Raw genomic sequence first — 18,189 nt, 5'->3', positions numbered from 1 at the left:
GCTGTGGTCTTGCAATGCTGGGATTAGGGTTCAATTCCTTTTTGGTGAATGCCTGGCCTTTGGTACAAGACATTTTCATATCCAGGTCCCTTGGAGAGGACCTTGAACTATTGATCCTCTGGTTGTTTGCTTATGAGCATTGCAATTAGAGGATATATAGTCACCACTATCACCAAATATTATGAAAATGTCATATTGTATCTCCTCTCTATCTTTTGAGCACAAAAGTAAGTTATATATTTTTTTAATCATGAATTTTCAGAGCACCTGGGGGGGGGGGGGGAGGGGTGAACAGCAGTTGAAAGAGTAGCCTCTGTACCATACCTCCTCAACACAAGGTTTCTTGGAGATGTAGTGTTAATCTGTTTACACTGATGCCCAGGAGTACTTTGAGTTTGGACAATGTGAGCTGATTATACCAAGTCAGATAGGGAGGAACAGAGGGTTGATGGAATAAGAGATGATTACAGTATATTGGCTTCACGATGAATCGGTAGATATCAGGATCTTTATTAAGTCTGACGGACACCAAGTATTAGTGCCTAAATCTACAATAAGACCACTTTAAATTGTTCCCCTCTTCACAAAAAAATGTGTATGAAAAAATGTTCAGCTACAAGCTTTTTCATGTTCTTAGAAGATTTCATGAAGGACATAATAAGTCCATAGATGTACCTGGATTTATCCATGAGTGTGAAAGCAAATTACGTGTAATATCCCCAAAAGAAAATACCCGCTAAGTAGTAGGTACTTTGGCAAAATTACAAGAACTTTCGCGAGGATTTTTTCCAAGGTCGCAGGTATTTTGGCAATGTGAAAGCATATTACAGCATGGACCTATTACGAATGGACATTCAACGAGAGCATTTTATGACCACCACCTGTTTCCAGCTGTCAAAATTGCTGTCTAACCCTTAACTTTCTCTTTACGCGGTTTTTACGACGACCGCCCGGGGAGATTGTTTACACAAGATCCTTTCGGCCAATGATCGTCACCGATCGATCACTGGCCCTCTTTCGACCAAAGACGGTCATGTTGTAGCCCCGATTGCCAATAGGGAAAGTCCCTACATTACCTAGAATGCAATGCGCAATTCATATCCGGTTTTTCAGTACATTATTTTAGGCTGTCTATAATGTGCGATTGTCGTCTGACCATAAAAAAAAATCCTGTTAAATTTCATCAATCCTGTGGAATTCTATGCCCAAATGAAAATCAACTTCTGACCGAAGGTAAGCGCTACTATCGACATCAATACTGTCCGAAAAAGATGAATTTTTAACGTTTTTCCGCAGATTTTTTCGTCGAATTTCAACTGTTTTTTTGCCGTAGATATACTGATCTGCAAGGTGATGTCAATGTATTTCATTTGCGGTTGTTCGCGATGTACGTAATAAATACGTTTATGCACGCCTGTTTTCTTGTTTCTGCTATCATTTTCATAGCGCTAACGTTCGCTGATGTGCGTTGCTTTTGATAAAGTGAACGAACAACATCGCAATGGGTAGGAGCAGCGTACAATTGATTTCCGCTGTCCATCAGTGAGAGCGTGTTTTACGACCGGCTTGATGGGCGTCAGCTGCCAGCGCTCTGTTTATAAAAGGATTAGCGGTGACGGTCTTTGGCCCAAAGGAGGGGATTCGTTGAATGTCCATTTGTGATAGGTCCATGATTACAGGCACTTTCTTAGCCCAGCGTGTAGTTGGACGTGGGCCCCATGGTTGGCTGCTGAGCTAGCGATTTTGAATCTCGCTCCTTGCCTGCTTATCAGACCATACTGCGCATGCTTGTAACTTCAGGCACTTATGAAATATGGGAATAATTAACAGGTATTTTTTAGCCTGAAAAAGTCCTGGTAATTTAATGGGGATTCTTGTGATCGAGGCGGTTTGAAACCTCCTACTGCATACGCTGCAGTTATTACTTATCTGCAATTTGTGGGCTGTCATGATTCAGGTTAAAAGCGAGTATGTAACTTCATGAAGTTCTTGGTTTTCAAGTAAGCGTTTGGCTGGAATAGGATTGGTTAATGGCCTTTCTCATCTCCTTCACTCAATACCTGTTTACTCTCTCCATCAATGATGTCAAGATAGGAAACCGACTTAATGCCAGATCACTCCTTCGCTCTATTAAATCTGATCTTGCATGCGGGAGAGACGTATCCATTACAAGTGCACACATTGGTTTAGCGCTGCGTTTAGTGGGCTCTGCATACCGGCTCACATCTAAAACTGACGACTGTTGTATCGGGTAGCGTCTTGTGGGAACGGTAGCCTCACAATCATGTATCCCATCATGTAAAGCAGTCTCGTTTCCAAGATGAAATTCAGTTGGGACGAACATGAGATGTGATTAAAATGTATAATACATCGGATTTAAATATAGGCTATTCCCCAATGAGCTTTGGGCCTCATCGTTAGAGGAACACTCGTGTAATGTGGTCTGTGTATTTGTCATCTCAAGGCTGCCTGCTTGTGGTAATTACTATTTCATTTCATGTTGAATCAGGGGCCCATTTCACAAAACTTGTTATAATAACAAATTTGCAATAACAGTTCAAAGCTACTGATATCATTTGATTTGATCATCTGATAGTATACTCTGTATAATAGATTTTTTTTTTTCGCAGAGAATAAAGTAGAATGAGTCGTTAAGTGTTAGGTTTTTTTTTCAATGACCTCTTTAATTTTCAATATGTTTATTCATTATGAGATTACTCCTATTCAATATGATTGACAATTAAATCCTATCCATCCAACCAATTTATCCATTTGGATTTAACAAATGTGCCATCAATTTAACCATGGTTTTATGAGCTGAATCACAAGGATAGACATATAGGAAATTATCATCCGTATCAGACATCTGAGCTGGTCATTTACAAAACCGTATTTTATTATTATCAGGAAGGGATAGGTATATTGTTTGTATTTTCCTCGGTCTCAATGCGCGTATTGACTTTGCATGCAGAGACGACGCAAAATATACCTTTGTATTTTCCCTGGTCTCACATCCGGGCCTTTGAGGATGCGAATGAAGTGATACGCTTCATAATGTTCCGCGCACCAACGATCTACGTCATAATAAAGACAACGCTGGATCTGGGCGCTTGCAAGTACGTCATAATGGTAAAGTGCAGAGCCTAGACACTGATATTATCATGACACAACAGAACTCTATTCTTAAAATATATCACTGTTATCATGATTTTTGCTCTAGATATCTGATTTGGATGATAATAAAAATATTGACTGCCCTTCTTTCGGGGAACATCAAATATATTGCCCTTAAAAGACCCATATTGCCCTCGTCTAAAGACTCGGGCCAATATGATTCTTTTGCTGGCAATATATTTGATGTTCCCCTCAAGACCAGTCAATATTATATAATTATCTGATTATGTTAAAAGAAATACAACTGTTTAGGAGAAAATTAATTATACATTTCATTTAATAATATGTTTTATAAAATATCTCAATAAAGATAATAATAGGCCTATATATATATAAGGGTTGGAACAAGGGGGGGGGGCAAGCCCATTTGGAAACGCTTCCTGTTGAAAAACACAATCTTAAAGCCCCATCATTAACAAAAAAATATAGATTACCACTTGATCCACAAAAAATATCAACAATATTCTCTTCAAGAAATTGTATGAAAATTGAAATTGTGCATTAAACAAATAAAATCAAGACAATCATGGAAATTCATACAGTAATAAATGATGATCTCCCATAAAAATAGCTACAGTTACATCAATATTTTTTCCTGCTGAAATGTTTTGATTAAAAAAGCTGAATAATTTTCTTCTTTAAAAAAAAAAGCTCATTGTTTGCATTTTGCATTCAGCACCTCTAGACCATGTCCACATTAATTTCATTAAATGATCAATTTAATGTGTAAAATGGGGGAAATACTTTAATTATGCGCAGGAAATGAAGAGTGAATGAGTTTGTGAGCATAAGCATCATCAACAAAAACCCACTAACGATTCCCAGGACAAAGTAAGAAAAGGCATGAAACTCTAAAGAAAATTCATGTGGATGGACGGACGGCTAAGACACATTATTAAACTTTGATTGCTCCCAATGGTGATATTGGGGGATGCAGTAACTTTCACAACACTACAGCAATTTCAAAACCTTCCAATAGATACAACTGATAACCTTCGTGGGTTTTGGCTATGTATGGCTGTTTGATGACACTAAAACTATGCATGCAAGGTTTTTCTTTTTTGCTTAAAATATAATTTGTGATGACACATTTACCTTAATTACAATATCAAATCTGACAACCATTATCTGCAAAATATCTATGCGAGGGAGCATCTGGTGTTATTCTAAATGAGAATACTATTGAACCTGCTTCAGTCCTTCAGTCTTTACAAAGAGCTTATAAAATGTCCCTTTTGGCAGTAAGTAATGGGTTGTCAAGTTAGGAAAAGAATCAAAAGTTAGCCCGGAAAACTGCACAAATGTGTATACTAATTTGTAAACAGATTTCAGATTACTTAGATAAGTCACAATCAATTTTAGATGAAAAATTAATATGAAAGGTAGCCTATTTATATATTTTGTATTTCTATGTAAGATCTTAAACACTTTTACATGTGTGGGGCTGTTTTTTAATTCTGCTTTATTTGATTAATGTAACCATGAATCTCCTATCAAAAACGGGTTCTTGATTTTTTTTCTGTCTTTTCCTTTTCACCCCTCCTAAAACCCTATCTATTTTTACCACTTTCATGGTGTTTTGCTGCATGTTGTCCATTTCTTTCCAATTCCATATCTATTCCAATCTATTCTCATACGGCCCTCTTCCCGTCTTTACCGCCTTCAATTTTCCTCCAATTTTGTGAGGGGGTGAGATAAGTGATAATGTCTTCAAGCTACTCAACACAATTTACAGAAGAGAAGTAATCAACTTGTTATTCAACATAGCTCAGCCTGGGAGATATGTTTCATCAATTTCAGATTGTTTTCTGAGGAAGGGCAAATTACAGTTGAATGAGAAATAAATTTGTCCATAGCCTGAAACTAAGACATCTAATTGATCCCTGGTTGAATTCAAAGGCGGCCAATTGCCAGTGATGGGCAATAAAACAAACTGATTTGACTAAATTGGCAACCTTTCTGTAAATTTGTGCCTGTAAAAATCAAGAGAAGCTACGCTCTTTAACTTGTTTTTGCTTTTTTTGAAGAAGGCAAGTTTTACTTTTTGAATGGGGATATCGCCTACCACAAGACTTTGTACGAAAAAAAAAAATCATTTTTTTACCCCCCCCCCCAAAAGAAGTGGACAATTTGTGTGAAACTAGGTCTACCTCTTAATCTGGCTAGATAGAATTCCTACCACCCCTACTCACAAACTCTTGACTATTTCTCATTCCACATCTACTTTAGAAGGGATAGATCACAAAAGCCGATAACTCATCACTAATCTGATAAAAAAAGAAGCTTTGGAGAGATTACTCGGGTGGCATTATCTTCCGTATTTGAAACAGAGTAACCGCAAGTTTCATTCCTTTGAAAGGTTCTCGTCATTAAATAAAGATCTAGATTCATGTGACTTTGATATCCTAATGGAATTTGGATTGTGAAGATGCATAGATGATACCTACTCCTTTTCCCCTTCTGTTTTGTATTACTTGGTTTTCCATGGAGCTTCTTAATGATACGTGGGGGTTGTCGTGATCTAGTGGTTCCGACTCTCCTCTTTCAGTCAGAGGGTCATGGGTTAGAATCCCAGACATGGTGTTTTTACCCACATTTTGCTGCACCCAACCCAGGTGATGTGAATGGGTTTAGTACCGCAAGATTGTACAGTAGCCTTAAAAACTGACATATTGAAGCTTTTCAGAAGTTTTTAAGGCTATTGTACGATTTTGCAGTACCAAACACTTATTTATTTACTTGAAACGTAGGTACACTTCACAGCATATATCAGTGCGTCCCACAAAAAAACGAAACCAAGATTTATCAATGATTTATCATAACTTAATCACAAATACAATAGACAAATGACCTACCATTGTAAAGCTTAGAATCTCCTCTTTCATCTAGAATTACTTAAGATTATTTTTCATTTACGCATGAGTGAGCAAAAACAATTTGAAGAGGGGATACCAAAAAGTCACTTGGCGGGCTGTATCTGGGTTTCAAAAAGAAAACCACAATTTCAAAAAGTTCAGTATCTGCTCTTTAATTTGATACCTCAATTACAGATAATGGTCAAGAAAGAACAAAGTTCTGGTTATTTGAAATAAGGCTTGAATTTCAATAATTTCATAAAATGAACAGGTTTTACAGGCTAGCGTTCAGACTCACTCAATGCATTAAGTCTTTTGTTAGCCGTGTGATAGCTTCTGTGGAAACCGGGGAAAACACGTTTGTTAAATGAAATTATGGAAATACAAGCATTGTTTTGAGGGAACAGAACTCTTCTGATTCATTTTCTGTGATTAAGGTATCAAATAAAAGAACAGATATTGAACATTTTAGGCATGTGAATTTCTCTTTGAAATTCAAATACCCCCCCCCCCCCCGCCAAATGAGTTTTTGGTATCCTTCAAATTGTTTTTGCTCACTCGTATGTGAATGAGGAATAATCTAAGTAATTTCAGATGAAAGAGGAGATTCGAAGCTTTACAATGATAGGTCATTTGTCTATTGTATTCATGATTAAGATATGATAAATCATGGATAAATCTCTGTTTCGTTTTTTGTGGGACACACTGTATATATATATATATGAGTGTGATCAATCTTGGCGATGTTCGTGTACAGGTCTCCTTCATAATTATATTTGAGATCAAGAGTATATATATAATATATATATATATATGCCCTAGTATGCAGCTCTATTATACATGATACAAGTACGATATAACATTGCATATTGTTATCATTATTATCATTATGAATATCATTATTTTACTTGGTATGACAACAGAGAACAGCACTTGCTCAAAACAAGTCCCATCCTTCAAATACACCAAACAAAGTCCAGATTTGATGCAATATGGTATCAAGATGTGTTTATGATGTTTGTAGGAAAGGGTTAGGTCAAAGAGTATATACCCTAAGATCTGTCTACCGCTGAGAAGTGATTAGTATCCTACTGATACCAAGAAACAGGTGGCTTGGTATGTGAAGTTCATCACTTTCATAACTTGCTATGGTTGCAATTTCAAGCCTCTTTCATGCCAATAGTATGAAATTTGATCCTATGTTGCCCATTTTCGACAGCTGTTTTTAGTTTCACCGCAGGTGTGGGTTCTCGCTGATCTCTTTTATGGAGTGAAATTCTGAATATGATTAATAAGTAATGACATATGTTTTGATATATTGAATATGAAAATAAACGTATCGGCCAGAAAAAAAAAAAAACGAGGTGTAAACCAGGAGACGGTATAAAACCATGGAGTATACAGATTTCAGGTATAATAAATGCAGCACCCTTTGCAAAAGTGTGCATTAATTATTGGACATTTCTCAGTGAACCTTTACTGGAGTAAACACAAATCTGCATTTGCAACGTACCCCCCATAGTTTAAATCTTTGCATGCTGAAATAATATTTTTGGGGATAATAATGACAATTGTTTCCATGTTATTTTCTTTAATTCAAGATATCCATATTGCACCATTGATACTTATTATTAGTATATAGATGTCATCCAAAAACTATTGCCTTTAATTAATTATCTAATTTGAAGTTAGGGGAGAAAACTAATTATTACGATTGTTGGATTTAATTGTACGAATTTGCAAAATTGCAACATCAGCGCGCAAAGGGTTAAACATAAACTTCTATATCCATGGTTTAAATCTCTTTTATGAATTCAGTCTATAGAGGATTATTTCCAGACCATTCTTTCATTCCTTACTTCAGAATCATATGTAAGTTTGAGGATACTTCATTTATTATTTCCTCTTTTCTTTGTCATTGAATTTACTTTGACTGTAATGATCACAGGACAAGTCAATCGATTATAGTAGACCTATACACTGTTAAATATAATTTAAACAACGCTGTCTACTATGTGAATCGCACAGTAGTTGTTTAAACAGTTTAAACAAGTGCTTAAAATCTTAAACAACCATGCTGAAACTGTTGATGATTAGATATTTGAATTAAAACTTTGTTTAAGATGTTAAACACTTGTTTAAACTGTTTAAACAACTACTGTGCGGTTCACATAGTAAACAGTGTTGTTCAATTTGTTTTTAACAGTATATGTTTACACAAAAAGCTGAGATCATAATGTGATGAAGCGATCTTCATCATTTCTTCTGGACAAGGCTCTATACAGTTGTTATCATTAAAGCATCATTTTTGTAACAATTCAACTACCAAATACCTCTTTTTATACACCCGTCCTACGGGACATATAATGGTATCACGCTCGGTTTCCGTCCGTCCGTTAACTTTTCCTTGTACACGCCATAACTTCAGTTTAACTTAACCTAGGCTCATATAATTTGGTGTGCATGATAATAGGCATGGATCCCCCGGAAGCCTGTAGATTTTGAGGTCAAAAGGTCAAAGGTCAAGTGACATGTTTTCATCTTATCCTTTTTTGGGCATCGCTCGGTCACCGCTTAAGATTTAGTGCAGAGTTAACATTCTGGCAGCGCCTGCTCACTTTTCACTCGCCGCCCCAAATACGTTCGGTGCCGGGGGGGTCGCCGTTCGGGCGCCGACGTAATTGAGCGGTCGCAGTCGAACGATTTAGGTAAAAAATTGAAATCGTTGGATCAAAGGCTGTCGAGTGGTCATTGGCCGGTCGCCGGCCGCTGGCCGCTCAGAGATTGGTTGATAACCCTAACCCATAGATCCCAGGAATGATATTGATTTTGAGGTCAGAAGGTCAAAGGTGAAGTCGCCGCCTTCCACTTTTTTTGCTTGACCAACAACTCCATTTTCCGCGTTAAAGGTGGGCGTATTATGTGCTCGCCTTAGCGACACTCTTTTTCCTGTAGCCCGGATACCGATACCACTACGCTATAATTCCTATGGATCAAATGGTTAATTGCCTCAATGAGATGAGAGAGAGATAGTCCTATCAATAATGTCATCAGTTTTAAGATCCATTCTGTTCAAACCATATCATAGAACTGCTATATAGGTAATGAGGATGCAGTCACTTCCAAAATTAGATGGTGACATTTGCATCCGAGAGTTTCTGACACTTTTGTTCTACATCTGTTTTTTTTTCTAATTAAACTGGACACTTTTATTAAATACACAGGCTGATGCAAACCTGATCACAATTTCAAACTCAATCAACCCATCTCCAAGTTTAGGATTTTATTTCTGGTCATGGAAATCAGGATGTTTTCTTCACATGAAATCGCTTTTTTTCCTTCATTTTTGCTGTCACAAGGTGAAGGTGCAGATCAATAGCTCCTATTTGGTATTCAGCTCATGACTATTGTTTGATTTTCACTTTAGATTTGTATATCTCTCTCTGGTCATGCATAAAACATGGTTTTGATTTTAAGCATTTGTGGACTCGCACTTCATTTGTGCATTTCTTGATATTTCAGGTGTTGTTAAGGCCCTCGATGCTCGCTCTGGAGTAGAGACTGAAAAGACAAATTGAATCATCTCATATATTCAGAAAATCCCCTTCAACATTGTACTGCTTGAAATGAACAACTGTGTTTTTTACAAGAGACAGGAAACTGTTCACTGCTTGCTAAAATACATGATTCAATAGCGTTTTTTTTAAGGAAATTAAAAACAAAAATTATTGTAGAAATAGCAAAAAAAGTAATAAAGATATTGTTGAAGATTTGAGAAATAGAATATATCGAAGATAAAGAAAGTTATTAGAATATTAGGGATATATAGAATATTTAACTAGCATAGGACGTAATAAACAAAAAATATGAATTTCTAATAACTTTCCATGAGGATTTTTCCTCAAACCTTCAATATTTTTTCTATATCTTTTCTGCTGTTTTTCCATAAACTTTTTGTCAGGGTGAACGTCCCTTTTAACTTTAAAGTGATGCCCCAGTTACATCGACAAAAGTGACTCTGAACTGACCAAATATATGTTTTTTCCAATGTCATACCATTGGTCAGCTTGGACTCAGTTTCACCAATGAGCCTGAGGCATTAATAATTATTATGTTGGAATGATACATTTTTGATCCTCCATTACTAGAATTCATACGCCGCAGGCAAGATTGTCAAACTGCTGATGGCTCAGTTTGATAGCATAAATGAACGTCTTTGATGTTTTTTGTCTCGCCTGCATAGCAGAGCGAGACTTTAGGCGCCGCTTTTACGATGGTTGTGGCGGCGTCGTCAATATCGAATCTTAACCGAAGGTTAAGTTTTTGAAGCGACAGCATAACTTAGAAATTATGTGGACCTAGTTCATGAAACTTGGACAAAAGGTTAATCAGATATTACTAAACATCCTGCCTGAGTTGCAGGTCACATGACCAAGGTCAAAGGTCATTTAGGCCGGGTCAATGAACTTAGACCATGTTGGGGATTCAATATCAAAATCTTAAATTAAGGTTAAGTTTTTTAAATGTCATCATAACTTCGAAAGTGTATGGACCTAGTTCATGAGACTTGGCCATAAGGGTAATCAAATATTACTGAACATCCTGCCTGAGTTTCAAGTCACATGACCAAGGTCATAGGTCATTTAAGGTCAATGAAATTTGGCCAAGATGGGGATATTTGTTGAATTACTATCATAACTTTGAAAGTTTATTGGTCTCGTTCATAAAACTTGGACATAAGAGTAACCAAGTATCACTGAACATCCTGTGCGAGAAAGATCAATGAACTTTGGCCAAGATGGGGGTATTTGTTGAATTACGCTCATTACTTTGAAAGTTTCTGCAATATTTGTTTATTATTTTTTCTGCTATTTTTACAATAGTTTTTTTTTTCAGGGTGAACTTCCCCTTTAAGCTTTTTCATGTCGTTTGAGCATAGATTTTGTTGTACTTGACATGGGAAAAAATTGCTCAGTCATCACAACTGAATTCAGGCAAATGATGATATTTATCAAGCATGATTGCATCCTACCAATATTCATCAGCTTTGAAGTCTAAAACCCTTTTAAATCCAACCATTATTGTCGGTGTATTTTAGCTTCCGATATGGATCCCTTGTCCAGGGGGCTTTTTTTTTCTCATGTGAAACCTGATCGGTAGAACCAGTGCCTCGGCTGTATTTGTCTAAAAATCAACCCTGCAAAGTCAACGCCATTGTCACTCTGTCCCCTTCAACATTTTCTTTTGCGATGAAACATTAGAGAGGAAGCGGGGAGATTCATGTGTGCTTAATTGAATTTTGACGACGAGCGGTTGCAACGCCAGTTTGCCCTTAGGCTTCTTTTGTCACTCGCAGCATGGTCGATGTGCGCCCGGAGTACGATTGCTCTCTTTCCTAGATTAGTAGAATGTGTCGCCTTTGGCACCACTTTCATAGAACATGAGGTTGCAACTGACCCTGTTCACATCTCAAAAAAGCTAGTAATGTTGGAATCAAAAGTTCATTGAAGTAATGTCCCCCCCCCCCCTCTCTCTCTCTTTCCCACGGGCGATATTACACCTCTACATGTGTCCTTTGATGGAATTTCCTCTTGTGGAGTTCATAACATTCTGAAATTGATTTTTCTTTGACATGAATTCCGGTATTCAAGTGTGAAATAATTGATTCACTCTTGACGCATGGCTTCAAACTGATTGGATTATGCATAACATTTTTAGAAATATCTCAAACTTAAGTCAACAATGCTCTAATGATCCCAATGATAACGCGGTGGACTGGGATGAATTTATGGTAAAATTCAATTCTCAACCTTTCTTAAATTCAGAATATTAGTTGAATAGTGCATTGTATGTTTGTTGAGGCAGTGCTATGGCCAGAAGCAATGTTTGTGCATTGAGCTGTCTTTAGAATAGGAGATGAAATACATTAATGAAAGACCACAAGACCCAGTCACATCTCATAAAATAGCTTGCATAGTCACAATGTGAAGTACAATGTAACATGCTCACTTGTGCAGGCTAGTACGTTAGTCTGTGCCGGGGGGGGGGGGGGCAGTCAAATGTATTGCTGTACACACGCTTGACAAAAAAAACGTGTTTAAAGGGGTGTTTTTTCAGTTTTGGACGCAAGCCGCGCATGCACTCGTTACGGGTATCAAAAAACAGATTTTCAAAAAAAGGGGTAGTTTTTAAAGACTGGTCAATGGTCAATCGCAGGGTCAAACGTATTTAGGGTATTTTTTTCCCAAGCTTTTTCCCCCGGGGTCATATTCTGGCGACAACTTGTTTAGGGGCCCAAATGTGTAAATAAAGCCCGCGGAAAACTTGTTTAGGGGTTATTTTGCATGCAGAGAAAAACTCGTTAAGGGGGTGTTTGGAAATAATTTGGCCACGCGTGTGTACAGCAATATATTTGACTCCCCCGGGGTCTGTGCTAACTGCTTACTAGCTACAAATTTTCTAAATCATTGCAAGTATATAGGTAAGGAAAGCTTCATCTGTTTTAGGGTCGGGACTAAAACCCGAGTTACCCGGTCCTGCCCGGAATCCTCGGGTACCGGGGTAGAAAAATCAATACCCGATACCCGAAAATTGCTTACCAGTATAACGTACATGTATTTGATTTTCACAGAATCCAATTAAATTACCGCAAGTGTTTGTATGTATAAATAAAAAATATGTGCCAAATAAAAAATATGTGCCAAATAGCTCTGGAAGAAATGAGCAAAATATGCACAGAATTCCATCAAATGTCTTAATGTGTTAATGACCATCAGAATTATTGATTATAAGCTAAGATTTCATGATTTTACTCAGAAAAGTTTACATTAATGTACCAGATCTAGATGTATAATAATATTTTAACAATTAACCTTGATTTAAAAGACTTTCTCATTAAAAATAATTGTTTGCTGCACCAACTGTCTTTTACCTTTATGGTTCTAGTTTGATAGATGGCATAGGTTTATCTGGGCCTAGAACGAAAAGCAGGGCTGTGATCAGCTGTGGAAGCATGCCTTGCTTATACAAAGTTTGAGATTAAATATAAAAAATATGAAAGGCAAAAATCACCAATCACAGTTATTACATCAATAAAAAAAATACATTTAGAGAAAAAGGTTAGATAAAAATCCAACTATATTTAGTGCTTAATACATCTTAACGACGTCCCTTGGCAAGTCATAGATATATATTATTAGCCCAGTCATTGGATAGATGTGGTTAATTGGAACAATGTATGATGAACCCATATAAGGTAAAAGACTATTTCAGTTTGCACAAATATCTAGAGGAAGGGTACTTAGGTCCACTAGCGTACCTACGGGGGGGGGGGGGGGGGGGCAGAGGGGGCAGTCTGCCCCCCCTGACGAGCCACAACCCATGCAAAGGACGTATTCCATGCCCCCCCTGACTAGCTTGAAGACCTTTATTGCCCCCCCCCCCCCCCCCGACGAGCTTGAAGACCTTTTTTTTTTTTGCTTGTCAAATTTTTTGGCGGTCGGTTTTGCCCCCCCCCCCCCCGTGAAAAATCCCAGGTACGCCACTGCTTAGGTCCTGATTGAAGCTATTGTTCATGAATGCTTTTACATTCATAATGATTATGCATTGATCGGTCCTATTTTCAACAAAAAATCTTTCTTGAGGGCATTCACAGTTTGATGATGTCGTTGAACCACTGGTGGGATAAAAGCCAACAGTTCTTTGCTAATTTCTGCTTAGAATGCACATTACTCGGGCCAATCCTTGAACATGGTTTTTGTATTGTCATGTGAGAGAAAGAAAGGCATTAAGTTATTGTTTAATTAATGACCTTCTGTCTATGATATGGTATGATGTGTGTGGATACACCCTGAAGACAAAAATCACAGAAAAGAGATTCAGGTCAACATTCAATGGCTTTGAACTTATGAAAATAATCTGGAATCTAAAAAAAAACCTGCCTACAATGACAGTATGGGATTTGAGTAAGTGGAAGGATGGAACTATGACAATGTGTTTATTGCCAAAACATGATTCTAAACCCCTTTTCAAAGTTTGGATTGGAATATTTCCAAGTTTAAGTCTTCATGAGTTGTGTTGTTTTTTGCTTAGTGTTTTGATGAGATATGAAATATGAGATGAGATGATGGTGAATAATATTCGTATAAGAGCAGTGGTTTACCTGTAGTCCTTTAATAAGTATGAAATGAAGAGTTCAAAGGGGAAAAGAAGGGGAAAGAGAAAGAGAGAATGGGAGAGGGAGAAAGAGCATAGAAAGATACAAGAAAATTGATGCATTTTGAAAGTTTTTTATAGTTCAGTAAAATGGACAATATATTAAGTACCATATATGATTGCATTTACTAAGCTTTTTATGAACACAGACAATCCTGTTTGTAGCTGTCATGCAAATCAACTAATAACAAAATTTCCATACAGAACCAAAATAATTTATTCCTAATCTTTCTATTTTCAAGAAATTGGCAAGTGATGCAAGTTGGTAAATAAAGAAAAAACATTTTCATCGCAGTTATCTTTAGAAGCAGCTGCTGCGATTGTAATATGACAGGATAAAAGAAATCAAGGGATATAATCTTTCTCAATTTTTGTCTTCCGGCAATTCATTATAAGGGTATTTGTTTTTGATGATACAATTTTTGTAAGTACAGTTCATGAATATTTGATCACACACACCTACAAATGTTTTGATGTAAGGTGAATTACCTTTTCGCTTGTTTAGTGCATGCAAAGTTTATGGAATTTTTTAAAATTTTAATCATACAAGTTGTAATCTGAAGAACACTGATTTTCTATATCTTTATTTGTCCATAACTTCAATCGTAACCTTGCATTTCGCTTGTCCCAGCAGTTCTTCCAATTTCCAATCAGTGGCAGATCCATGATTTTATGAAAGAGGGGCCTGTAAAAGAGGTTGACAATGGACATAGGACAGGTCCACATTTTCCTCACTGGACATGCAACAAGCCCCCCCCCCCCGAAAAAATGTTCATGGCTCAGGGGTGGGGCCAAACCTCTTCTCTTGTATAGGAGTAGTTTCATTTCAACCATTGCAGTTTCTTTACATCTAGAATTATGACTGAAATCGCTATTGTGTTCAATTGATATTGAACATTGATGTTTCTACTTCCAAACACACCCTTTTCAGCCTTATATGTTTTCGTGCGAAAAATATTAATTTGGACATGACTTATCATGATTGTTTTCATGGATTTCATGGAATCAGGCAAGCCACCTACAGCAAATATGATAATAGAAAAAAAATATTGATGGTCAGTTGAGTCTACTATCCGTTTTGTCTCATCTCTCATGGTCTAATTCTAGTTTATTTACAACCAGTTCATCTACTAAAAATTTGGTTTAATTGCAATTTAGCCTGTTTAACATTTTGTCTTATATCCAGATTGGTTATACCTAATTTGTGTAATCCACTAGATCTAACACCATTTGGGTAAATAAAAATATTAAATTTGAAAACAAATTTCATCTGACAAACTAAAAAATAACATTTAGATAAGGTGGAATCGGACTAACGAGGCATTAGACTAAATGAAAATTAGATTAATTGGGTTTTTTAAAGGGATGGTCCGGGCTGAAAATATTTATATCTAAATAAATAGAGTAAAATTCACAGAGCAAAATGCTGAAAATTTCATCAAAATCGGATAACAAATAACAGAGTTATTGAATTATAAAGTTTATCAATATTTTGTGAAAACACTTATGCACATCATCATGAATATTCATTAGGTGGGCTGATGATGTCACATCCCCACTTTCCTTTTTCATAAGTTATTACATGAAATGATAAATGTTTCATTTTTTCATACATGTGTAAATGATGTGTCTCCATTATGATGAAATAAGTTGCGGCAATGAATAACTAATGCACTTAATCAGTTGTAAATCCAATTGTTTTAGTTCTTAGTAGAACATTTTTGAATAAACCTATTTCATATAATAAAATACAAAAGAAAAAGTGGGCATATGACATCATCACCCCACCTAATGAATATTCATAAAGACATGCCTAGAGCTGTTTCACCGGAATAATGGAAATCTTTAAAATTCAATAACTTTGTCATCCGATTGTGATGAAATTTTCAGCATTCTGCTCTGTGAATTTTACTCTATTTATTGAGATATAAATATCTCCCGCCTGGACCATCCCTTCAAACCCAGTGTGGTCTAGACCAAGCAGCAATTAGACCAAATAGGTTTAGCCCAGATGGTATTAGACTATCTAAGAAGTAGATCAGCTGCTTGAAGTGATTATAAACCTTAATACATCTAATGAAGATGTGAATATACTATGTATTTTTATTTTGTTTGTTTCCATGGAGTTTTTACTGGGGTAGAATACATTTGTCATTAATTCAGTAACATACAAGCAAGCATTACATGAATGTATTTTCAAACAGGTTGTTCCTCACGTCGCTATCTTACCATCGACCCCCCCCCCCCTTTAAAAATAAAAAAAGTGTGAGTTTTTTCATGATTCTAAGTATTCTTAGCTCAACCTCTGTGTATTTTCATAAAATCTACTACTCTCTTAGTAGGGACCCTTTTTCTTAAACATCCCCCTTTGTTTTGATTTCTGTTTTTCTTTCATTAAACTGGGCGAGCAGAAGCCAGAAGTAGTAGTTAGCCCCACTATTGACATCATCAGTTTGGAAACATTCAACTACACAAGAACGATGGAGAACCTTCGTGGAGGTACAGACTTGGGATTGGTTTGATTGTTGAGAGCCAACAGGTCATTAACTATTATCTGACAGTTACTACCTTGTGTCTCTCACAGTGGGTGTGTTTTTGGTAACCTCTTTAATGTGAGCTGATCTACTCATGTGCTTGAGCTGCTGTTCTTAAAACTTGCTTTGTGGGTTTAACATGTATGTTAGGTAGCAAAGCAAGCAAGCCTTGACTGTTTTGTGCATTCCGCAGAAACTCATCGCTCTTCATCCATGCATACCGTGCTGATATATCAATTACATTGCAATTCATCATTCTTTTTCTATCTCCAAGTTATTCTTCCTGGAACATGTAACTGGGTCAAACAAGTATTATAGTGCATTATATGTTATTCTAATAACAAGCAGATTGTGTGAAGTGCGTGTAGTTTAGATACAGCAAGTGCAAAATGATGTGAATCACAAACTGACAGCTAGAAGGGGCTATGTTTTTAATAAATACTTATGTTAATAATTAACTTGTTGTCATCATGGTTATGTGGTAGTGTTCTTGCATATGTTAATGACCCTGTTCGTGAAGTTGAAGTAAAATACCGTTCTCTATGATGGGTTTTATATCTCTCAAGACTCGAGTAGACCATGTAGTGATTCCAGAATTATGGAAAATTACCTTGAGAATAGTATTCTGAACCGTCTACACCATGATCCAAGGTATCGTGTTTCGCCTGGATCATGATATTAAAGATTAATAGGAATCTGGGCATCATGAGCAGTATTAAAAACTGTAAAGGCAAAAAAAAAATTATTTTGAGGCATTTTGAGCCATTTCTGCTCCTTTTTTTTTAAATGAAAATATGCTTGCCCATAGACAATGAGAGGTAATGATGCAAAATAATCATGTTAAATTAAAAAAAAATCAAAGTAATATATGAGTAATGATGTGACACCATTAAGATGGAGAAATTGTATTTTTAGTAGGCGAACAGAGACTTATTCTTGTGATTCAAACATCTGTGCCCTGATAGAGTAAATTTGAAATATTGATTTTTTTCTGAGATAAGGCCTTTTACATGCTTCCTTGGGTTATAAGCCGACCCAGTTTGTGTTGATTTAATTGTGCAGAAGATATGGGTCCCACCATAAGTGCTCTGAACTCTTTGATTTTTAGTTGATTGAAATTATTTTTAGGAGACCAGGATAGGCTTGGTGTTTTGGTTCAGAAATGTTTGTTTGATATTCATGTATGGTTCCTTTTGAAATGTTTACATGATAAAAGAATTCCAGTGCTTGTCAAACATGATCAGAATATGTACAGAACTATAAAAAATTAGTTTAGGCCACGATTTATGAACAATTTCCGATGAACGTCTGAGTCACCTGATACAAGATTTATCAGGAAACCCGCCCTCACAAATGTTTCAAGTAAAGCCTGGAGCTGAATAAATAGCTCTCCAATTCCACAGTCAATTATG

This window comes from Lytechinus pictus, chromosome 7 (genome assembly GCF_037042905.1).
Source record: "Lytechinus pictus isolate F3 Inbred chromosome 7, Lp3.0, whole genome shotgun sequence".
In the NCBI taxonomy this organism is placed as follows: domain Eukaryota; kingdom Metazoa; phylum Echinodermata; class Echinoidea; order Temnopleuroida; family Toxopneustidae; genus Lytechinus; species Lytechinus pictus.
Note: the sequence above shows the minus strand (reverse complement) of the source record.